Source organism: Perognathus longimembris, chromosome 28 (genome assembly GCF_023159225.1).
Source record: "Perognathus longimembris pacificus isolate PPM17 chromosome 28, ASM2315922v1, whole genome shotgun sequence".
NCBI classification, from domain to species: Eukaryota; Metazoa; Chordata; class Mammalia; order Rodentia; family Heteromyidae; genus Perognathus; species Perognathus longimembris.
The window spans coordinates 41,727,026-41,751,979 of NC_063188.1; the positions used below are offsets into that span (position 1 = coordinate 41,727,026).

At 38.4% G+C, this 24,954-nt stretch overlaps 1 long non-coding RNA gene across 1 annotated transcript; it reads left to right on the forward strand.

The window, feature by feature from the left end:
- The first annotated feature begins 219 nt into the window (after positions 1 to 219).
- On the forward strand, positions 220 to 24,718 carry LOC125344134. Its single transcript, XR_007209414.1, has 3 exons — positions 220 to 354; positions 8,986 to 8,988; positions 24,690 to 24,718. It is a non-coding gene; the product is annotated as an uncharacterized LOC125344134 (long non-coding RNA).
- Positions 24,719 to 24,954: the final 236 nt, after the last annotated feature.

Here is a 24,954-nt window from a genome sequence, read left to right on the forward strand (position 1 = left end):
TATACACAAGTCAATAAAAATAATCTGCCACACCAACCAGAGCAAGGTCAAGCATCACATGATTGTTTTACTATTTGGGGAACAAGCTCCTGATGAAATCCAGCACAAATTTATGATGAAACTTTGGAGAAATTAGGATTCCAGGGAATATTATTGAATATAATTAAGACTATCGACCACAAACCTGCTGCGTGCATTATTTGTAATGGTATAAAGTTAAAGCAATATCCTGTGAAATCAGGACCAAGAAAATGTTGTCCACTCTCGTCTCCTTTTCAACATAGTATTAGAATTCCTAGACAGAGGAATAAGGCAAGAGAAAGACATAAAGGGGATCCAAATAGGAAAAGATGAGTTTAAACTATCTCTCTCTCTCTTTGGAGATGACATGCTCCTGTATCTGAAGAACCCTATAGACTCCACTCCCAAGTTACTTGAGTTGATACAAAACTTTGGTATCATACCAGGATGTAAAATAAACCCTAAAAATCATGGATTATCAAAAGACTTCTACGATGAGAACTTTAAAACCTGAAAAGGGAAATTAAGGCAGAACTAAGGAAATGGAAAAACCTCCCATGCTCCTGGGTTGGGAGGACTAACATTGTAAAATGGCAATATTACCAAAGGTTATCTACAAATTCAATGCAATACCCATCAATATCCCAACACTATTCTTTAATGAAACAGAGGAAACAATCCAGAAATTCATGTAGAAAAATAAAAGACCCTGAATAGCAAAAACAATCCTAAGTAGAAAGAAGAGTGCTGGAGGAATTACAATACTAAACTTCAACCTGAATTACAAAGCTATATTAATAAAAGCAACTTGGTATCGGCACAAGAACAGGGCTGAGGACCGACGGAACAGAACTAAAGACCAAGAAATGAAACTGCAGGACTGTGGCTACTTAATCTTTGATAAAGGAGATAAAAAACAAGATGAAAGAAAAGAAAGCCTCTTCTACAAATGGTGCTGGCAAAATTGGTTCAACACCTGTAACAAATTAAAACTAGATCCTTATATATCACCCTGCACCAAAATCAATTCCAAATGGATCAAATACCTCAAAGTAAAATCAGATTCCCTGAAAACTCTACAAGAGGGAATAGCAGAAACAATTGAGCTCCTCATCAAAGTACGAAACTTCCTTAATAAAGGCCCAGAAGTGCACAAAATCAAAGAAAGATTGGGCAAATGGGACTGCATCAAACTGCAGAGCTTCTGCAGGGCAAAGAACATACTTTGCAAGATCAACAGAAAGACCACAGATTGGGAGAAGATCTTTACCAGCCATACAATAGACACAGGCCTCATATCTAAAGTATACTCAGTGTTCAAAAAATGAACTTCCACCCAAAAATATCCTCAAAGAATCAACGGCCCCCTCAACAAATGGGCTAAGACCTCAAAAGAGACATCTCTGAATTGGAAATGAGAATGGCCAAGAGACACTTGAAAAAGTGCTCTACAGAAGTGGCTGTAAAAGAGATGCAAATCAAAGCAACATTGAGATTTCACCTCACCCCAGTAAGAATGTGCATTATCAGGAAAACTAACCCTAACAAATACTGGGGGGGATGGGGCCAAAAGGGAACCCTACTACATTGTTGGTGGGAAGGTAAACTTGTTCACCCACTCTGGAAAGCAGAATGGAAGTTCCTCAGAAGGCTTAACATAGAGCTCCCCTATGACCCAACAGCCCCACTTTTGGGCAACTACCCAAAAGATTAGAAGCATGAACACACTAAAGCCACCAGCACAACAATGTTCATCACAGCATAATTTGTCATTGCTAAAATATGGAACCAACCCAGATGCCTCTCACTGGACTAGTGTATCAGGAAAATGTGGTATTTATAGACAATGGAATTCTATTCTTCTATCAGAAAGGATGACATTGCTGCACTCATAAGGAAATGGAAGGACTTGGAAAAAACCCAAACCCAAACCCAAAGAAACATGGACTCTATGATTTCCCTCATGGGGAATAATTAGTACATGTTTAGGCTAATTTTAGCAGACGATCAGAAGAGCCCAATAGCTGTGCCCTTATGAACACATAAGATGATGCTAAGTGAAATGAACTCCACAATATGGAAGCAAGAGTTATATTATTATTTTAATTATTTTTAACCTGCCATGTGAAACCATCCCTTTTTTGTTTCTCTTGTTTTCCCTTCCTGTGGTTGTACTCCTACTATCACTGTATCCCACGTTAGTACCCTGGATACTGTATATACATGTATTACAACTGGGGAAGGGAAAGGCAATATCAAAATCTAGAGACAAGGGATAAAAAGACAAATCATTCCAAAAGCAATACTTACAAAACCATTTGGTGTAAGCCCACTGTACAGCTCATGGGAAGAGAGGGGAAGGGGGATGGGGTAGGCAGGGGGAAATGAGGGAGGAGGTAACAAGTTGAACAAGAAATGTACTCACTGCCTTAAATATGAAACTGTAACACTTCTGTACTTCATTTTGACAATGAAGGCAAAAATGTTCCTTTAAAAATGCATGAAAGAAAAAAATAGACATTAGGAAAGACAGGAACTGACCTGAGTAATGTTTTAAAAGTAGAATTTTGACTACACAGTGTTAAACACAAAACCCCTAAATCACAGAAACATTGGACTCTAGCTAATGATCCTTTCCAGTGATAAATGGGCTACCAGTTGTCATAATTATGTATATTCTACAGTTGAATAAATAAATAAATATGTAATGAGTGGTATTATCCAAGATTCACCTGATATACAAAACAAATGACAAATAAGAAAACAAGACATACTACAATTAACCCTGTGATGTTGGATTGGACTTAGAATACTCACAATGGACTAATTTCATTATATGTGCATATGCAAAAGCACAACTGAATATAGATATTTCTGTATACATCAAATAGCATATCTTAAAATCTTTCCTAGCTTTGTGATCTAAAGTGGCTTAGAAGCATTGATATCTCACTCACAAAAAAATATACCTAGAGACTGGATCATGATTTCTAAGTACTACTCCATTATTCTGGTTATGGTAACATCATATCAGACGTTTGCTTTTTATTAAATTCTGTTCTCCAATAAAAGTAAGCAAAGATCTTTAGAAAAATGATGATTTTGTGTCTAAAATATGGAAAATAGAAAATTCCCTTACAGGATCACATGGTGAATGAGAGTAAAAATGTATTCTCTTTTAAAAAGAAAAAAAGAATAAGGTCTGTAAAATAACTTACAATAGTTAAATATGGAGCAAGTAAGGTGAGACAGAAAATAATAATATTAGATCATAACAGAAAAAATAAATATCAGTGAATCCCTACTGATATATACAATGTAAGAAGAAGCGAATAAATCTTCCTTGTAGAGGAATTCTAGTTAATAAGTGAGGACAAAACAGAAGAACTAGAAAATCACTATATCTTACAATAGCAAAGTATGAATGCTAAAGTTAATGCACAAAACTAGAAGATTCACAAAAGAAGATAGGTATATAGCTTCAAAGTTTTCTCCTAAAATATTAATCTCTGCAATTGTTTTTAACACATGTTCACAAATAGCTTAATATTCTTCCTCGAAGGAAGTGAAACTTCACTCCCTTATCATTGAGTGTAGCTGTATTTTGTACCTCTATTCTAATAAAACAGGATTTGTATAGAGAATAACTATTCAGTGAAAAAATCTAGTACATATCACTTTGATTGTTCACTAATTCCATCCACAATTAAGATTAAAATCTAGAATAAGTTTTTTTTTTAATTTTATTATCAAACTGATGTACAGAGAGGTTACAGTTTCATACGTTAGGCATTAGATACAGGTGTCAATGGAATCTGGCGGTCCTGGAAGTAAGTCAAGAGGGTAAGTTAGAGGTAGTAAAGAGAATAGAGTAAAATGTATGGGGGGGGTGATGATTTTGGTTTAGTTTCAGTGACGTGGAAATGTGGAGGAGAGTAGAATCAGTAGAAAGAACAAGGTTAAAATGGTAGACAATGGAGAGTTAGCAGTAAAGAGTGGAGGTATTACTCACAGGAAAGTAATTTTAAAAGAAAGAAAATGCAAAGAGAGAAATAAAGAAAAAATACTGGAAGACAGGTGCACAAAACAGAAAAATTATTTTTTTAAAAAAGGGAAAAAAAACAGAAAAATGAACAACCATAAAAAAAAAACAACTTGATAGAACAATAGAACAAACAGGTAAAAATGGAAAACAAAACAAAAAAAAAACAATGACATTTCAGAAATGAAAAAATAAAAAAGTAATAAAATAAAGAAAGCTTAAAAAATGTTTGAAAAAAATGGAGTCTTCCTTGTTTGGGTGGGCTTTCTACAGTCTCTGGTTTCCTTGTGATGGCCTGCAGTCTATTTTGCTGCTTGGCTGGTTTGACTTTCGTTCAGTTCCCAGGGGGTGGATCTGCTCTGACCCTCTTCCCCTGTTAGTGAAATCCTGGGTCTCTATGGTTCCCATAGCTTGCAGGTAAGACTTGGGCGTCATCTGTAGATGGGGCACCTGCACAGTCTCGGGAACCGTGGCTCCTCCTGTTTGCTGTGGGGCTGCTGCCTTTAATGCCTGGCTTTGAATAGGCTGTGGATTCAGCAGGGCAGGGCACCTCTAGCCTGGTTTACCCGGCTGAGATTTGCTTGCCTGGGTGAGGTTCTTCCCTCCTGGTCAGGGTGGCCTCCTGGGCAGAGCTGGGTATTGAATTCAGCTTCATTTCGGGCTTGGAATTGGGCTTCCTCTGTGATGGGACCGTTTTTCTCTCTCAGGAACTGTTTGTTCTCCCATCTGGCTGTTCCATGCCACTGGTAGCTGCTCGCCACTTTCGCTTTTAATTTAGGAATTCCAGGGAATAGGGCTGGGCACCTCTGGCTGAGCCTTGGCCCAGGACAAGCCCCCAGCCTGGGCAGGGGTCGTTCTCCTGGGCAGAGCTGACTCTCACTGGTCAGTCCTTCTTGCCCTTCTCAAAGATGCCCGCTCTGTCCTCGCTTTTCCAAGGGCTGCTTTAGTTCCAGTCTGGTCTGACCCTATGCCAGTGTCAAAGATGGCACTTTGCTCTGGCAGTGGGGGAAGGGCTACCTCCCAGAAGCTGCTCTGTGGGTGCGAGTGAGAATGTCTTTCATGGGGTACTCACGCTTTCTCTGCGACTTCAGCCTGTCCGTGCTCAGCCTGTGATCCATGTCTGTCTGCTGCCATCTGGAGGATTTCTCCCTGGTCTCCGCTGAGTTCTTTAGCTGCATGGAGTATGGGGAGCTGTGCCAGCCTCAGCACTGGCGTGGTGGCGGGATGCTGCCCGGAGCTCAAATCTGTGTTTTCAGACCAGCAACGTCAATTTTTCCTTCCTGGCCAGAATCCCTGTACTGTTATAACTTACTTTGGCTTTCTTTCTTGGAGTGAAAATTTCTCATGAGTGGAAAACTTTGATGTTGGAGGGAGCTCAGCTAGGGCTCTGCTGCTCCTCCACCATCTTCCCGGAAGTCTAGAATAGTTTTAACTATGAATAAAACCTAGAACAAATTTCACCTCCTCATATGGTGATATGTGTCACTTCTTTTTGTGTACATTCCCCAAGACAACCTCAGGCAGTTCATGAGAAACACCAGATAATAGTGTGCATATCATGAGAAGTTATCACACTGAAAGAGAATTAGGTAACATGGGCACTAAAAACAACAGAGACTCCAGTATCAGAACAGGAAAATGATATTAGTATATAAAGTAAGTGAATTCTAGAAAATTATATAGTTAATAATGTCATCACTGAAATCTTAATTTTGATAAGAATATACTATGGTTATATACATGTTATTAGTGAAACACATGTGGGTGGCTATGTGGGAACTCTGTTAACTCAGCTTGTGCTACCATGAAAAAAATGACATAGACTATGTGATTTAAAAGACAAAACAATCATTTTTTTCACAGTTCTCATGAGTAGAATTTAGATGATAGAATCCAGAATGCCAGTGTTGTCTGATTATATGAAGCCTCTCCTGGCTTGTGCAGAGCTATCTTATTGCTATGTCTTCAGTAGCCTTTTGTCAGCACAAGGGTAGATGGTAGAATGCAGAATGCCAGTGTTGTCTGATTTTATGAAGCTTCTCCTGGCTTGCAGAGCTATCTTATTGCTATGTCTTCAGTAGCCCTTTGTCAGCACAAGGGTACACAGGGAGAGATGAAAATAGAACATGAACTCCTTGGTATGTCTTCTAAGAGGATTCTAACACTATTAGATCAGGGCCCCAGCCTAAGGACTTCATTTGACCTCAATTTCTTCCTTAAAGGCCCTATCTCTACAATAAGGTCATCAACCTAAGTATTGAAGGAGAATACAAACATTCAGTTCATAACACCACATTACTAACTTTGCAATTCCTCTACAAAGCTGAAATTATTCCAAAACAAAAAGTTAAAATGGAAAATGGATTGAAAATGTAATATAGCAATTTCAATGAGGTCATGATGGTTTTCTTTATCAAATATAAGAGTCTGGTTTGTTGCTCTTTTCAATAAGTCATATACTTAAAACATGCTTGCAACTACCTGTACTTTCATAAACATTAATCTGTCCCTAAATGGTTTATGCAGAAACATGATGTTGATTGGGAAACACAAAAGTTCCTAATAAAATCCTAAGAACTGACATTTTATTAATGTATTATAAAATGTTATATGTATACCAATAAATGGGCATCAGTGGGGAAATGCATTGCAAAATCTCATTTGGCACAGTTCACCTCTCCAAGGTCAATGAGTAATGACAAAAAAGGGTCATCAATTTAAAATTGAACATAATTTATCAAGAAGTTTATTTCTATAGCTTTTCTATCTCCCATGGAAAAGAAAAACATGCATATGCAAGTAAAAGTGCAAACTAACTAGTTTTAGTGGTTTGTTAATAACTGCTCTGCAGTGAATTAAACCTGAATTCATTCTGTTATACGTTTTTGGAAGCTTGTAACTCTATATATTTTAGGGTTTTTTTCTATCCTATAAGTGCAGATTGCTTGATGGTGTGTAAGAGAGCTAATTAGATATAAATACCAACCAGCACCCAAATAACAAGGATCATAATGATCATACAGTGAACAGCTGTGCCATTCGATAAATTGGTTTCTTTTCTAATACTGCAGCAATTCAAACATTTTCTAGCTCCAAAAATGTTTTCCACTTCATAGGCCAGCTTCAATTAAAAAAAAAGGTCCTGCTAATGCAGTAGTTGACAAAGCCAGCAAAATCTGAGGCTTTGTGAACTTTTGTTACAAAAGCTAGACAGGATATTTATTGACTCTGTTTTCCTATAATTTCTTAACTGATAACACAAGAACATACATGAATGATGCTTATTGGATTAGGGAAAGACTGGAATACTATATTATAATTGAGAATTAACAAGTCACTGTCTTACAAAACTGAGCTGCATTCATTTTTGCTTTGTTGTACTACTTTCTGTTTTGACCTCCCAGTCAAGAGAGGTAATGATTCATTATCACTCTGAGGCAACAACTCTAAATTCCATTTACTGCAATATGTGTTTATCTCATACCTACCCTGTGCATGGTGCTATTTCAAATGAAGGTGAACTAGAAAGATATTGTTCCTCCTTGCCTAGAGGAGCAGTGTAGCATGATAAAATGACTAGATCCGCCCTCGTATTATATAATGAAATAAATACAAATTGTGACTTTTTTAAGTGGAGGCAATAAAACTCAGAGGCTGCTGCTGAAAATAATAAAGAACTGTGGAATAACCTGAGAAAATTTGATCTAGAAGTCTTCTCTGAAGAAGTGATATTTAAAACAAGATTTACTTTAAACTGATGCAAATTAACCACCCCATTTTTCATAGAGAATAAAGCAGCAAAAATTCATGCCACTTAATTTGTGATCATATATCTCAATCCTGTTTGGAAGTAACAAAAATTAGTGCTTCAATTCCTTGTTAACTTTCATCAATTCCATGAAAATTGTGGCAAAATTATGAAAGCTGGAAGAAGAGATAACGTTAGTAAGACCAAAAGAATAGGAAAATATGTAACAAGCAAAAAAGTGTTGCAATATGCAAAACTGATGAATGAGTGAAAACTTAATTGGCACACTCCAATCTTACAGTGAAAGGGGGCCAAAAGGAACTAGATCATACCATTGTACCCCACAACACTTGCCAAATACGTCTGCAAGGTGAATAACAGGCTAAAAGCATGGAAATGGGTTGGCAATGCTTACTGGATTTTAATGAAAGAGTTAGAATGCAAGCATTTTGTCTATATCAAGTCACTGTTGTACTTCCCTTTTCTATAACTATTGAAAAATAGTGAGTTGATTCTCTATACAAAGAAAAATAAAGATTTTTCTAGAATAGGAGGTAGTAAGTATAAAGATTGAGCTACTGTATCAAAATGAGGATTATATTAAAGTTCACATGTTGAATATTAAGAGCCACATAATTCTTCCCCTACTAAGATTTCAGAATTCTGGCAGCCAAACTTCTACCCTAAAGGAGATTAGAAAACTCAAGTGTCCCTCATGGAAATAATTTAACCAAACCACACCACAAATGAGAATGCTTTCAATTATTATAATATTATGGGAACAATTATTATACATATATGGTAACATTAAATGTTCCAATATAGTGGATAACTGTGCACAAAACTCTGTGTTATTAGCATATAACCTTCCTGTCTCAACTACTTGGGTTAAAATCCTAGCCCCACCTACCAATAATTTCATGGATTTGGCCAAATAACCTTTCTAAAGTTCCGTTTTTCTGAACCTGAAACATATTTCTGATAGCAGAGGGAAGTATAGAGTAAGGCCTAAGTGTAAATTATTAAGACTATTTCCCTTGTTTCATTTTCAACATTTTTATTATCTTTAAGTAGTTGTACAAAGTATTTGCCATTCAACAATGCAGTCTAGGAATACAATGCATCTTGATCAATGTCACCCACTTCAGCATTATTTATATAGATTTTGGTAAAGAGTGTGAGTGACTGTTAAATTATTTCAGTATGTCTACAATTTGCTCTTATGTTGGCAAAAGAAAACTTAAATTTACTGGCTCTCTTCATTTACTATGCACTCCCTCAAACTTTCTCATTTTTAGATGGTACTTTGACCTTTTTTGTTTCTCAGATCAAAAATACAGAGTCCTAGTAGTCTTCCTCTCTTCTTCCATTCCTGCTCACACCATAGTTTAAGTCTATACATATTTTTTCTCTTTTGTATATCTATGGTATTCCAAATCTACCCATATGTTTTCACACCAATTCATAGTACCTCAGTATAATACATCACTGGTTTTTATTGTTATCTGCTACAATATCCTCTTAAATGCTCCTCAAAACTGTACTTTCAGAGTATAGAAGTCTCTTGTCCACAGAAGCCAGAACAAAAATTTTAAAGCATAAATCAAATTACATCACTGCACTGATTAAAACTTTCAATATACTTGTTCTTGTTGGCTCACATATGGAATCCTAGCTACTCTGGAGGATTATGGATGGTCAGCCCAAGGAAAAATTTGTGAGAGTCCTTCTCAATCAAAAGTTGTGAAGCAGCTAATAGGAGGCTGATATAATAAAGTTGTTGGTTTGAGCCCAGGTCAGTGAAAAAAATTATAAGACTCCATCTCTATAGAAGTATCTAGCATAGAAGAATTTTCCTAACAGCCCAATTGCAGCAAAAAGCCAAAAATAAAAATATGATACTCTAGGTACAGACCTAGCAAAAATTAAGACCCATCTCAAAAGAAAACAATATTGAAAAAGGGGGATAGAGGCGCAGCCCAGCAGTAAAGTGGCAGCCTAGCAGCCATGACAATCTGAGTTCAAACTCAAATAATACCAAAAACATATCTAAAACAAAATAAAGTAAAATAAAACATTCAACAGCTTCCTACTGTACTTGGATTATAATCCAAACATATCACTGTTCTCTATAAATGTCTTTATGGTAGTTAGTCTCCAAAAACCGCAATCATCCAATAAGATCAAGGAAAAGAACCACATGATCATCTCCATATACACAGAAAAGGCCTTTCACAAGTTCCAATACACATTTATGATGAAAGCTCTGGAGAAACTAGGAATCCGTGAACCATTCCTGAATATAAGAAACACTCTATATGACAAAGGTGATTCTATCATGATACTTAATGGAGAGACAAGGATGTTTGCTCACTCTACTTCTCTTCAGTATATTATTAAAATTCCTAGCTAGAGCAATAAGGCAAGATGCAAATATAAAGGGGATACAAAAAGGGAAAGAATAAATAAAACTCCCTCTTTGCAGATGATATGATCCTGTATTTAAAGAACCCCATAAACTCTACTCCCGAGTTACTTGAACTGATCCAAAACTTAGGCAAAGTAGCAGGGGATAAAATTAATCCTCAAAAATCAATGGCATTTCTGTATGTCAACAATGAGAAGAGCCAGGCTGAAATCACGAAAGTAACTTCTACTGTAGTAGCCTCACGAAAAAATACCTAGGATTAAACTTAACCAAAGAAGTAAAAGACCTCTATGATGAAAAATTTTTAAACCTCAAAAAGGAAATTAAAGCAGAACTAAGGAAGTGGAAAAATTCCCATGCTCTTGGGTTCTGAAGATTAACATTGTGAAAATGGCAATACTGCCAAAAGCTATCTACAAACTCAATGCAATATCAAAACACCATTCTTTAATGAAATAGATGAAGCAATCCAAAAGTCGTATAGAACAATAAAAACACCAAAGAGCAAAAACAATCCTTAGTAGGAAGAACTGTACTGGAGGAATATCAATACAAACCAGGAAACTCTATTACAAGGCTGTGGTATTAAAAATAGCTTGGTACTGGCACTAGAACAGGCCTAAGGCCCAATGGAATAGAACTGAAGACCCAGAAATGAATCTGCATACCTATGGCTACCTAATCTTTGAAAAGGGAGCCTCCCAAAAAACCATATGGAATGAAGACAGCCTCCCCAACAAATGGTTCTTCCAAAATTGGTTAAACACCTGTAGAAAAGTGAAATTAAATCTTTATATATCACCCTGAACCTGAATCAATTCCAAATGGATCAGAGACATCAAGGTAAAAGCAGATACCCTGAAAATGTTGCAGGAAGGAATAGAAGCAACTGTAGGTCTACCTGTGCTGGTAAATATCCTTTCCCATATCGTTGGCTGTCTTTCTATTTTTGTGGCTATGTCCTCAGCTGTGCAGAAACATTTTAATTTGTAGTAGTCCCATTTGTCGAGTCTTTCCCCTATTTTTTGTGCCCCTGGGACTATATTCAGGAGGTTCCTTCCTGTGCCTATAAGTTCTAGCATCTTTCCTACTCAGTCCTTCAGGAGTTTCAAGGATTCATGTCTGATATTGAGGTCCTTGATCCCATTTTGAGTTGATCTTAGTGCATGGTGATAGGCTTGGGTCTACTTTGAGTTTTCTGCATATGGCTGCCCAGTTCTTCCAGCACCAGTAGTTGAAGAGGCTATGTTTATTCCATTGTATATCTTTAGCTCCTTTGTCAAATATCGCCTTACTGTAAGAGTGCGGGTTTATTTCTGGATCTTCAATTCTAATCCATTGTTCTTCTGATCTGTTTTTATACCAATACCATGCTGTTTTGGTTATGATGGCCCTGTAGTAGAGCTTGAAGTCTGGTATTGTGAATACCTCTTGCAATGCTTTTTTTTTGCCTAGAATTGCTTTGGCTATTCTAGGTCTTTTGCTGTTCCATATGAATTTATGGATTGCTTTCTCTATTTCAGTGAAGAATGTGACTGGGATTTTGATAGGGATTGCATTGAATTTGTATAACAATTTGGGCAATGTGGCCATTTTCACTATATTGGTTCTGCCTACCCATGAGCATGGGAGATCTTTCCATCTCCTTGTGTCTTCTTTGATTTCCCTTATTAGATTTTTATAGTTTTCATTGTACTTGGTTAAGTAGATCCCTAGGTACTTTATTCTTTTTTTGGCTACTGTAAATGGAATTGTTTCCATAATTTCCTTTTCTGTTCGTATACTGCTGGTCTACAGAAAAGCTGCTGACTTTTGTGGATTGATTTTTTTATCCTGCTACTTTGCCAAAATAGCCTATTAGGTGTAGGAGTTTGGGGACTGAGTTTTTTGGGTCCTTCAGATATAAGATCATGTTGTATGCGAATTGGGATAACTTGATTTCTTCCTTGCCAATGTAGATCGCTTTGATGTCCTCCTCTTGCCTTATTGCTATGGCTAGGGATTCCAGCACTATGTTGAACAGAAGTGGGGAGAGTGGGCATCCTTGTCTTGTTCCTGAGTTTAGGGGGAATGATTGAAGTTTCTCTCCATTTAATATGATGTTAGCAGTTGGTCTGTTGTATATGGCTTTTATTGTTTTGAGGAATGTTCCATCTATTCCTGTTCTCTCCAAAGCTTTTAATAAGTATGGATGTTGTATTTTGTCAAAGGCTTTTTGGGCATCGACTGAGATAACAATGTGATTCTTGATTTTAGTTCTGTTCATGTGGTGAATTACGTTGATTGATTTACGGATGTTGAACCATCCTTGTGACTGTGGGATGAAGCCTACTTGGTCATGATGTATAATTTTATTGATCAGTTTCTGGATCCTGTTAGCTAATATTTTATTGAAGAGCTTTGCGTTTGTGTTCATTAGTGATATTGGTCTGTATTTCTCTTTTTTGGGGGGTCTTTGCCTGGTTTGGGAATGAGTATGATATTAGCTTCGTAGAATGAGTTTGGGATTTCTCCCTCTGTTTCTATTTCGCAGAAGAGTTTGAGGAGTATTGGTATTAGCTCCTCACTAAAGGTTTTGTAGAATTCATTGGTGAATCCATTTGGGCCTGGGCTTTTCTTTGTTGGGAGGTTCTTGATTACCTCCTGTATCTCACTGTAAGTTATTGGTTTATTTTGTTGATTTATTTCTTCTTGGTTCAGTTTGGGCAGTTTATACTTCTCTAAGAATTGATCCATTTCTGTAAAATTGTTGCTTTTACTGAGTAGACGTTCTGGAAATAGCTCCTTATGATTGTTTGAATATCGTGTGTACTTGTTGTAATTTTTCCGGTGGAGTCCCTGATTTCACGTATATGAGTCCCTTCTCTTTTTTTTTTTTTTGTAAGTCTTGCAAGGGGTCTGTCAATTTTACTTATTTTCTCAAAGAACCCGCTTTTAGTCTTATTTATTTGTTGAATGGTCCTTCTATTTTCAATCAGATTTATCTCTTCTTTAATCTTTGTGATCTCTCTCCTCCTAGTCATTTTAGATTCTGTCATTTCTTGTTTCTCCAGTTGTTTTAGTTTCATAGTGAGGTTATTCACCTGCTCTGCTTCCATTCTTTTAATGTGAGTGCTGAGGGCAATGATCTTGCCCCTCAGTCCTGCCTTAGCTGTGTCCCATAGATTTCTTTGTGATGTATTTTCATTGTCATTGTGGCTTATGATTTCATAACAAAACATGATTTCGTTGATTTCATCTTTAATTTGGTCTGTGGCCCAAGTGTTTGATAACAGTGTGGGGTTTAGCCTCCAAGAATGTGTAGAGCCTCTGTGGTAACCATTGTTATTGAGGGTTACCTTTAATCCACTGTGATCAGATATAATACATGGGATGACGTCAATACTTTTGTATTTGCTGAGGTTCTTTGTGTGGGCTATGACATGGTCTATTTTGGAGTATGATCCATGTGCTGCTGAGAAGAAGGTGTATTAGGTCTCTGTAGGGTGGAAGATTCTGTATAGATCTGTCAGATCCATTTGGGATACGGTGTTACTTAGGTCCTCAGCTCCCTTGCTGAACCTCTAGGTGTTGGATCTGTCTCTTGGAGAGAGTGAGGTATTAAAGTCTCCCACTATGACTGTGTTTGCATCTGTCTTGTTCTGTAATTCTGTGAGAATTTGCTTGACATATGTAGTGCCTCTTTTGTTCGGTGAGTATAAATTTATTACCGTGATGTCTGGATTCTGGACTTTTCCTTCTATTAAAATGTAGTGTCCTTCTTTGTCTTTGTGAGTTGATTTTAATGAAAAGTCCAGCTTGTCAGAGATCAGTATGGCTACATCTGCCGTTTTGGTAGGTGCGTTTGCTTGGAAGATCTTGCTCCATCCTTTCATTCAGAGCCTGTTTTTGTCCCTTGCTGTAAGGTGGGTCTCTTGTAGACAGCAGATGCCAACTTTTTGTTTGCGGATCCATTCTGCCAGTCTGCTCCTCTTTATTGGAGAGTTTATACCATTTATATTCAAAGAGATCAAGGATAAGAGTGTTTTTTCTCCTTTCATTTTCTTCTTGGGCTGTTTGTTCCTCTTTTTTTTCTTTCTTTTTTTTTTCTTGTCTTTAGTGAGCTGCACTTTCTGCTGGGCTCTGGCTATTGTAGTTTCTTTCTGTTTCTGTCTGTGTGTCCTGTACAATCACTGTTGGGTGGGATTCCCCTCTTAGAATTCGCTGTAGGGCTGGTTTTTTATTCACATCCTCCTTTAGATCCTCTTTGCTATGGAAAGATCTGGTTTTCTCTGCGAATGTGAATGCCAATTTCGCTGAATATTTAATCCTATGTTGCATATTGTTGGCCTGTAGAACTTGGATGGTGTTCTTCCCTCACTTCACGCTTGGTAGGTTTGTGTGGAGAGGTCTGCTGTTATTCGAATCCTTTTCCCATTGTAGAAAATTTCTTTCTTCACTTTGGCTGTGTTCAGAATTTGCTCTTTATTCTTGAGATCTGAAGTCTTGAATATTATGTATCTTGTGGTGGCTTTTCTGGGGTCTGGCCTGCCAGGTGTCCTATAGGCTTCGGTTACCTGGATGAGGTCCCTTGTGAGATTGTGGAAGTTTTCTGCAATAACTTTATTGAAAATATGATGAAGCCCTCTGCTCTGGTATTCGGCTCCTTCTTCTATTCCAATTATGCGCAGATTATATCTCTTGTATTTGTCCATTAGTTCCTGGATTAGTGTGCCCTGAAGCTTCACCGTTTCTTGGAGTGTGGTCATTTTCTGGTTGTTGTTGGCTGCTTCATCATCCAGTAGAGAGATTCTGGATTCCATATGGTCAATTCTTTGTGCTGTGGATTCAATTGCGGAGTTTATGGATGTCAGAGAGCTATTTATGGTTGTCAGATCAGCTCTGATCATGGAAATTTTTTCCTTTAAAGAGTTGTATTTTAATTCTATTTTTTTCATGCATTTCACTTCTCAGTATGTTAAAGTCTTCTTTAACGGAGGTTTGCATTTTATCCATTTTTGCTTCCATTTCTTTCTTGGCTTCCTGGATGTCCTTCAAGACTTCCACTCTAAACTCCTGGAATTTTTTTCTGATTTCGTTTCTGATGCTTTCCATCATTTCTGTTAACATGGCCTCATTTGCTTTTTTACTCTCCATAGCTCCTCTTCAGTCATGCTGCTTTTTGGAGCTGGAGAGTTGGCTTGCATTTTGAAGAACTGTGTTAATATTTCTTTGTGATTTGTGCATCTGGAGATCTGTGGGTGGCTTCCCTGGTTTGGTTTTGTGCTGGATCCTGCTGGTCTGTCAGTGGGAGCCTTGTGCCCTGGTGTCCTGGCTCTGGGCATGGGTTTGGCTGTTGAATCTTGCTTCCCAATGGGTGAGCGTGACCTTCTCAGTTGTTGCTGAGGTGGTCACTCTCCCTGCACTTGGGGGCCGGTAGGTTCTCTGTCTTTCTCTGAGGGACAGTTTCCTGCCGCTGTGCTGTGCTGACCCTTGCGTGCCCCTGTTGGGGGTTTGCTGGTCACTGATTCATCATGGCATGGAGGCTTAACTCTTCTTTGGTTCTTTTTTCCACTCTGTATCTTGATCAGAGGAGCTCACCTCACAGGCAGGTCGCCTTCCTGTGTGGACTGCTCCGGGGCCAGTGTTGTTGAGGTGTGGCCCAGCCACTTGTGTAAAATGCACCAAACTGAGTGGGCACGGGCCAATGGAGAGCTCTGCTCTCCTGTGTAGGCGTGCCTACCAGAGCGGGTGCTGCCACCGTGGCCCTGCCCAACTGAGCAGGGTATGCCTACCAGAGCCGGCACTGTCGCTGGGGGCCTCGCCCACCTGTGCGCTGTGCGCCCACTACAATGGGCACTGCCGCTGTGGCCCTGTCCACCTGAGTGGGGTACGCCTACCAGAGTGAGCCCCGGGTTGTTGGGTCCTGCTTGCACCCTCCCGCGAGTCCACTGTGGGGGGCGGTATGTGTGGGGTCCAGTGGGATCAACTATCCAGGCGCGGGTTAGCTCCCTCAGAATGTGCTTCCACTGTGAGGGGGCATGTGATCAGGCCCAGGTGTCCCTGCTGTGTTGGTATTGCCCACCAGCGCCTGTGATTTTAGTTGTAAAAGTCCGAGAGGTCCAGGTGCCTCAGGTGGGGCTTGCACTGCCGGCCGTCCCCCAGCCCCTCTTGGGAACGGGACAGGGCCAGTTTGGCCAGTTCAGGCTCCTGGGCAGCCTTGGGGCTGCTCCGCCCTTCCTCTGCTAAACTCCTGTTACTTCCCAGAGCCTGAGGGGAGCTTCCAGCCTGATTTGGGGGTTCTTTGTTCCCTTAGGGTGGGGAGGAGGAGGGAGGGAGATCTAGCTTCTTTGTAGGGTTTGTGTCTCTGATAGTTGGTCTCCCTTTGGGGGAGTGGGTAATGGGGGACTCAATGGTCCTGGATTGTGTGTGTGTCCCGCGCATCCGTTGGTCCTTCGGGGGTGGAGTTGTGTGGTATGGCAAAAGGTTGTGTGGCATCCCCGGCTTGCCCCTTCTGCACCGCTGGGTTCCACAGCCACTTACGTCGGTTCCCTGTGTGGACCTGAACTTCCCATCGCCACCGTAGCCATGTGTCTTGGTTCGCAATCTCCCTGTTGTCCGTGGAGTCCCGCTGTCTGGACTCTGCACTCCTGGCAGTCGGTCTGTCAATTGTGTGTAACTTTCTTATTAATGATTCAGAACACAACAAATCAAAGAAAGGTTGGAAAAATGGGATTGCATGAAAGTGCAGACCTTCTGTATGGTAGAGGATGTAGCTTGCAAGATAAATAGAAAGTCTACAAATTGGGAGAAATTTTTACTAGCCAATACAGAGAAATGACTCATACCTAAAATATACTTAGAACTCAAAAAATTAAGCCCCCCAAAACAAATCCTCAAAGATACAACTGCCTCATTAAAAATTGGCTAAAGACATAGGGAGATACTTCTCTGAAGAGGAAGGAAGAATAGCCAATAAACACATGAAGAAATGCTCAACATCCCTAGCCATAATAGAAATACATATCAAAACTACCTTGAGATTCCACCTCAATCCAGTTAGGACGGCCATCATCAAGCAAATTACTATCAACAGATGCTGGAGGAGATGTGGCCAAAAAGGAACACTACTACACTGTTTCTGGGAGTGTAAACTTGTCCAAACACTCTAGAAAGCAGTATAGAACTTCCTCAAAAGAGTAAACATGGAGCTGTCTTTTGACCCAGCAATCCTACCATTGGATATTTACCCAAAGGATCCCAAACAAGGCCATACTAAAGCTACCAGCGCAACCACATTTGTTGAAGCATTATTTTCCATAGCTAAAATATGGAAAGAACCCAAATGTCCCTCAGTAGATGAATGGACCGAAAAGTGTGGTATATATAAACCATGTAATTCTATTCTTCCATAAAAAAGAATGACATTTCTCCATTCATGTGGAAATGAAAAGACCTGGAAAAATCATATTAACTGAAGTGAGCCAGACCCCCAAAAAACACAGATTTATCATTTCTCTCACTAGTAATAATTAGTATATCTCTAGGAGAGTCCTAGCAGAGGATCACAATAGCTCAATAGCCATTCACATATAATCATACAAGATGTTTCTAAATGAAAGGAACTCTAAGATATGAAAATTAAAACATTATTTTAATGTACTATGTGAAATTATGTCATTTATCTTTCATTTTTTCTTTCCTATGGTTTATTCCCTGTTTTCACTGTATTTGAATTTGGTACCCTGGGTATTGTTTATATGTTTATCTGAATTATGGAAGGTAAGGAGAACATGAAAATGATGAGACAATGCATAAAATTTGAACTAATGCAACAGTGATATTCACAAGACAATCTGTTGGAAATTAACTGCACCACTTGGGGAGGGGAGGGAAGGTCGGAGATCAGTGAAGGAGTGGGTAAGAAGTGTCACAAGAAATGTACTCACTACCTATACATATAACTGTAAACACTCTGTACATCACTTTGACAGAAAAATTAAATTCAGAACTACAATCATCATCAGTGAAGCACTAGAGTCTATTTTACTTCTTCTTGCAGTTGAGTTGGTCTTACAAAGTGCATTGATAAGAATTCAGTGTATACCCTATAAAATGAAGAAGAATGAGGTAAGGAGTGGGAAGGAGAGAGATGGCTAAGAATGTTGAAAGGGGTGACACTGAGCAAGATGCATTGCATCCATAAGCTGCTTTGCTAAATAGAAATTTCTTTGTACAACTACTTAAACTAAATTGCTTTAACACAGAAGAAACAGAGAAAGTGTCATTCAGTACTTTATAGCTCAAATCAAAAGATGTCTACGTTGCAGCTTCTGCTTCTTCCATCTGATAAGTATGGTTTACTTTGATGCCATGCTCTGATGAAGCACCAGGCTGTAAGGAACATAAAGCACATGTGGGGAAGCACCACAATGTAAGAACTTTCTTGGAAACCCAGACCAGCCAATTCAACAGATAAACACTATTAATTGCTTTTGGGTGGTACTACCTAGAAGACACGAATAAGTGAGGCAAAATTTGCCCAAACTCTTGAACAAAGGGATCCTAAATAATCAATTATATTAAGCTATGGTATTTTGCATGGAGTGACTTCATAGTCTTCTGAAGAAAATGGCAACACTTTAATGGCCCTATCAGTGCACATATATACCTATATATTTTGTATGGTCACTTATAGCATACCTCTGTCTACTTTAGATTTACTTTTACTGAATAATTTTACAATTTCACTTTGTCACTTCTGTTTGTAACATCTCTAAACACTCTCTAGGCTAGTCCCAGCACTCTTATTTAATCGCATTATTAATATGATTTATAGTGACTCTAAAGGGAGAGTTCCCCAAGGGCAAAGAGCAAAAACAGGATATTTAAGAATGATGTGATGCACAACGAGAAGGAAGTAAGAAAACACACATTGGTACCATCAAAACTGCAGAGAAGAAATATACAAAGTAAGAAATATTGATTCATTCAGAATAGTTGAAAAAAATATTAGCAGTGTTGTACAAAGATTGGCAAAATGGGGGAAGCAGAATAAAATGGCAGAGGAGCAGCAGACCCATATCTAAGCTCTCTCAAAGAACCCAGTTTACTACTCCAGAGAAACTTCCACAGCTAGGAAGTCATTTCAAGTAAGCCATAATAGTGTAGAGATTCTGGCCAGAGAGGAAAAGGCTAGGCAGCTGGCTTGAGAAAACACAGTTGAGCTCCAGGCAGCAGTAGCATGGCTGCCCAACACCACTCTGGGAGAGCACATTCAAAAGACCTTCTCACTTGTGCCCACAGAACAGCATTTGGAAGGTAGGCCTTCCCCTGCCATCAGAGAAAAACACCATCATTGACTCTGGCATAAACCTGTCCAAAGCTGATAGGAAATAAAACAGGCCAGGGGAAAGTGAGGACAAAGGGGCCATCTTTGAAAAGGGCAAAGGTAACTGAGCAGTGAGAGCCAGCTCCACCCAGGGGAAGTTCTCCCCACCCAGCTGGAATGAATTTCCTCCATGTGCTCAGCTTTTGGCCTCAGGAAAACACAGCCTCAGGTGACCCTGCCCAACTGCTTATCTGCAGTCATGCCAGCTGCAGGAGTTTCTAAAAATCAAAACAAAAGTGGTGATCAGGTCCTGGCCAGGTGAAAGAGCACCTCAGCAAACAAACTGGGAAAAGCCATGGTTCCCAAGTCTGACTGGCATCCCCCAGTTACAGAGGGCACCCAATTCCTACCCAGCAGTCATGGAAACCACACAGCACTAGGAATAAATTACCCTGGGAAGACGGTCACAGCAGACCTGCCCCTGCAAAGTGCAGGAAAACAGACCATCGCAAGGAAACCAGAGACTAGAAAGAGGTCAGAGGGCAGCCACAAGACCACCCAAACAAGGAAGACTTCAACAATTATAACTTTTCAATTTTGTCAGATTTTTCTTCATTTTTATTTCTTTATATTTTTAAATATTTTAAAATTTTTTAATCTTATTTTTTTACTTTTTTTCTGACGTTCCCCCCTTTTCTTCTTTTTTTATCTTCCCTTCCCTTTCTTACATTTTGTAATTTTTACTCTTTTTTATCATTGCATTTTATTTTTAACTCAGGTATTTTACTTTTTAAAAATATTCTTCATTTTTTCTCTCATTCTTAGTTACATAGTCAAAAGCATTGAATACACTTCCTTCCCCATATAGTACAAACAAAATTCAGCCCCCAGTTACCAGAAACCTCTGCCTCTCAAGCTCAGTACCCTAAAATTTAGCAGTATTCTTCTACACCTATATAATTCTACTGTATGTTTGTTTTCGTTATTTGTTGTTAAACATTTTTTTAAATTTCACATTCATTATTACTAGTATTGTTTCCTTTGTTGTTCTATTGTCATTTATCATTTAATGATGTTTTTCTTAGTTTTGTACTCTTTTCCACTTTTTCATTTCAAATCAAAATCAATATCCCTCTGTTACTTTTACTCCTTTCATTTCTCTACTCTTATCCTCCCCTACTAAATTTACTTCTAGGACCTCCATAGTCCATTGATCCCTGATTATTGGCAAGCTATATAGGTGGTATTTTTGTCCAATCTGACTGAGCCAAAGGAGTTCATAGAGCAATCCTATCAATCCAGTTAGAACTAAACGTAAGAACAGACTAGTTCATAGTTATAACTGAATAGAACCCAATTGCTGAATACAGGGCACAGGGTTTGTGTTTATATTAAAATTGTATTCTGTGGAGAAACTAAAACTGTTTTACACAGAAAAAAGAAGAGAGAATTTACCTGTCTACGATTGTGAACCTCGAGGATTTGTACAACAGGGTTTGCTCAAGTTGCGTTCCGGTCCTAAATTGTGCTCTGGTCTGCTTTTGAGCTAGCTTTTCCATCCAAGTAGGCAGAACCAGTGCAAGAAAAATGGCAAGTCAGAGAATCTCAAGTCCCACTCAAAATAAGCAGGAAAAAGTGCAGTCAAAGATCTATAGGATGGTACATAAAGTGCTATACAAAGTCTGCTGCGAAAAATGATAAAACTTTAAATCTCTCCAGAAAAGTATTCTACAGCATGAGGAGATGAACCAAAGAATAGTACATGGATACGATGAAGTCAACCAGAAATTAATAGAGGAATTCATGGCTCCCACAAAAAGAAAGATAAATGAACTCCAACAGAAGGAAAAAGACACCTACTAAAGAATAGAAACTCAAGTAAAAGATTAGAGACAGCATTCAAAACCAAATTAATGAAGTAAAGAAATCCATACTGGACATGATAGTAAATTATAGCAGATAGATGTTAGCCATCAAGAAAGACCAATCAGAAGGAAGGGAGATGAAAAATAAAGTAGATAGCCTAGAGAGCAGACTGGATGATGCAGAGGATTGAATCTCAGGAATAGAGAATAGTCTAGACTTTATGGAGAAAGAACAAAAAATATTACAAAACCAGTCTAAAAAACAAGACAGATCATTTCAGAAGCTCCGAGATACAATCAGGAAGCCCAATTTATGGCTAATAAGAACTGAGGTGAACCTAGAAAAGGAAGTTAACGGAATAGGAAATTTGTTTAACAGAATACTAGCAGAGAACTTCTCAAGTATCCTAAAGGATAAGCCCATGCAAATAAAAGAAGCTTTTAAAACCCCAAACAGACCAGACCACAATAGGACATCCCACTGACACATTGCAATATGGACAGGATCAATAGAAACTAAGGAAGAAAATCCTTAAGTCTTCCAGGGAGAAGAGAAAAATCACAGAAAAATGAAAGCCAACCAAAATTAGTCCAGATTTCTCAGCAGGGACCATGAAAGCAAGGACAGCCTAGAATGAGGTATGCCACACCCTAAAGAAAAATAACTACCAAACAAGAATACTGTTCTCAGCTAAACTCTTCTTCATAGCCGAAGGTCAAATAAAAGTCTTCCACATCAAGGAAAAACTGAAACTATATCTCCACCAAACCAGAATTACAGAAAGTCTTCAAGGATATCCTACACATCGAAAATCAACAAGATCACCATACTGGCAGAGAAATGAACCCTAAATAGATAACCAGGTTATTAGAGCAAGAATTGGGAAGACACAGTTCATGAAAAGATAAATATAATGAAAGGAGCAAACTAACACCTCTCAGTACTCTCAATATTGATGGACTTAACTCTCCAATTAAATGACAAAGATTGATAAGTTGGACCCAAAATCAAGATCCATCATTTTGCTGTCTTCAAGAGATACCTCTTGCCAACAAAAACAAACATATACTGAATGTGAATTTCTGGAATAAAATGTATCAAGCTAATGGCCTCCATAAGCAGGCTAGATTTGCAGTCCTAGTGTCAGATAAAATTGACTTCAAATTAAAATCAGGGAGAAGAGACAAAGAAGGTTACTACATGCAAATAAAGGGATCTCTCCTACAGGAGGATATAACCATCCTAAGCATCTATAAACAAATGCTGAAGCATCCAACATCATCAAACAAACACTACTGACTCTATAAATACACATAGATACAAACACATTGATTGTTGGACATTTTTACACACCACTGTCTCCTGTGGACAGACAAACACACCAAAAACTAAACAAAAAAACTTCAGAACTAAAAAACTGGATAAACCAACTAAATTTTACTGACATCTACAACATATTCCACCCAGCAACACCAGAAGATACATTCTTCTCAGCAGCACAGGGAACAATCTCCAAAACAGATCACATTTTAGGGCACAAAGCAAACTTGTACAAATTCAGAAATATTGAAATCATTACTTGCATTCTCTCAGACCACAATGGAATAAAATTAGAGCTCAATACTAATAGCCAACTACAACTAATGGAGATGGAATGACACATTGCTGAATCACCAGTGGGTCATTGAGGAAATCAGAAAAGAGATGCAAATGTTTATGGCATTTGACCAAAACGAACACACAAAATACCAGCTCCTTTGGGACACAGCAAAAGCAGTACTCAGAGGAAAATTTATACATCAACAACTTGGAGACATCTCAATCCAACAATTTAATGAAGGAACTTAAGTTACTTTAAAAAGAGCAACAAGCCAAACCCCAGGCCAATAGAAGGAAGCAAAGAACTAAAGAACTAAGGAACATAGAATCAACAAAAGAAAGAAAATCAGAGATGAGACTGGAAACATCACCACAGAGAAAAAAAAAACAAGATTCAGAATATAACAAGGGAATATTTTGCAAAACTATATGCTAATAAATTTGAGAACCTGGAAGAAATGGACGAATTCTGAGCAAAAATTGATACGCCCAAACTTAATCAAGATTTAAACCTACTAAACAGACCCAGATCAAGCACTGAAATAGAAACTGCAATAGATAATCTCCCATCCAAGAAAATCCCAGGCTCAGATAGGCTCATAGCAGAATTCTTCAAAAAGAACTCACACCTATACTCCTCAAAATATTCAATGAAATTGAAAATTCACTAGTAAACACATTCTGTAATGCCAATATAACCCTTATCCCCAAATCAGACAGGTTCTCATCAAAGAAAGAGAACTTCAGACCCATTTCATTGATGAACATTGATGCAAAAATTCTCAAAAAAATTCAGACCAATCGACTTCAACAAGTCATCAAAAAAATCCTACATTAATCAAACCAGATTAATTCCAGGGATGCAAAGCAGGTTTAATATATGCAAGTAAGTTAACGTAATTCACCACATCAATAAGAGCAAAATCAAGAATCACATGATTATGTTTTTAGACACAGAAAAAACATTCAACACAATCCACAACCCATTTATGATGAAAGATTTGGAGAAACTAGGATTTCAGGGAACATCTTGAATATAATAAAGGCTGTCTATGACAAACCTATAGCAAGCATTATACTTAATGGTAAAAGTTAAAGAGATTTCCTTTAAAATCAAGAGCAAGACAAGGAAGTTTGCTCTCTCCACTCCTCTTCAACACAGTACTGAAATATCTAGCTAGAGCAATAAAGCAAGAGGCAAATATAAAGGGGATCCAAATATGGAAAGATGAAGTCAAATACTCTCCCTTTGCATATGACATGATCATGTATTTAAAGAACCCCATAGACTCTACTCCCAAGTTACTTGAACTTATCCATAACTTTGGCAAAGTAGCAGGATAAAGCTGTATTACAAAGCTATAGTAGTAAAAACAGCTTGGTATTTGCACAAGAACAGGACTGAAGACCAATGGAATAGAACTGAAGGTCCAGAAATGAACCAGCAGAACTACGCGATAGGATGTCATAACTAACTGGATGTGCTTTTTAGAAAATGTTTTCATGAGCCTGACACCAGTGGATCACACCTGAAATCGTAGGTATTTAGTAAGTGGAGAATTGAGGGTATCAGTTGAAAGCCAGCATAAGCTGGAAATTCCATAAGATTCTTACCTCTAACTAACTATCAAAAGGAAAATTTCATGGAACATTCATGTATCTTTAAACACATGAGCATGGGCTGGGGATATAGCCTAGTGGCAAGAGTGCCTGCCTCGGATACATGAGGCCCTAGGTTCGATTCCCCAGCACCACATATACAGAAAACGGCCAGAAGTGGCGCTGTGGCTCAAGTGGCAGAGTGCTAGCCTTGAGCGGGAAGAAGCCAGGGACAGTGCTCAGGCCCTGAGTCCAAGGCCCAGGTTTAAAAAATAAATAAATAAAAAAAAAAAAAAAAAAAACACATGAGCATAAAATTTTATAGCTGAGAAAAAGCTACT